This window comes from Oratosquilla oratoria, chromosome 18 (genome assembly GCF_046742065.1).
Source record: "Oratosquilla oratoria isolate Oo_2021 chromosome 18, ASM4674206v1, whole genome shotgun sequence".
Classification (NCBI taxonomy): Eukaryota; Metazoa; Arthropoda; class Malacostraca; order Stomatopoda; family Squillidae; genus Oratosquilla; species Oratosquilla oratoria.
In genome coordinates this window covers 7429781-7430300 of record NC_134794.1, presented here as the reverse complement: position 1 = coordinate 7430300, position 520 = coordinate 7429781, and positions in this window count along the sequence as shown.

Here is a 520-nt window from a genome sequence, read left to right as displayed (position 1 = left end):
TGGTGAAACTACACCATGGAAATACAGAAGATCTAGAAATGGCTGAAGTCTTGAACAATCACTTCAAGTCAGTTTTCACTAGAGAAAAGGTACATTGGGGTGAAGAGAGTCAAGTGTGATCTTCGCCATGAGGGAAATAACAATAACACAAAAAGAAATAATAGATCAATTAACGAACCTTGACTTTAGGAAATCACATGGCACAGAAGGAATTGCAAATTGAATACTAAAAGAATGTAAAGAACTAATGGACAAAATATACAACATAATAAGTTGCTCACTCAAAGAAGAAAAAATACCAAAGGGCTAGAAAAATGCCAACATTGTACCAATATGTAAAGGAGGAAACAAAGAAGAACCAACTAATTACAGACCAGTCTGCCTTACAAGCACTGTAGCCAAAATTTGTGAAAAAATATCAAGAATAGATGGATAAAACACCTGGAAGAAAACAATATAATAAACTCGAGACAATTTGGATTCAGACAGGAAAACATAGGAGGGATGCAAAGTAACCTAT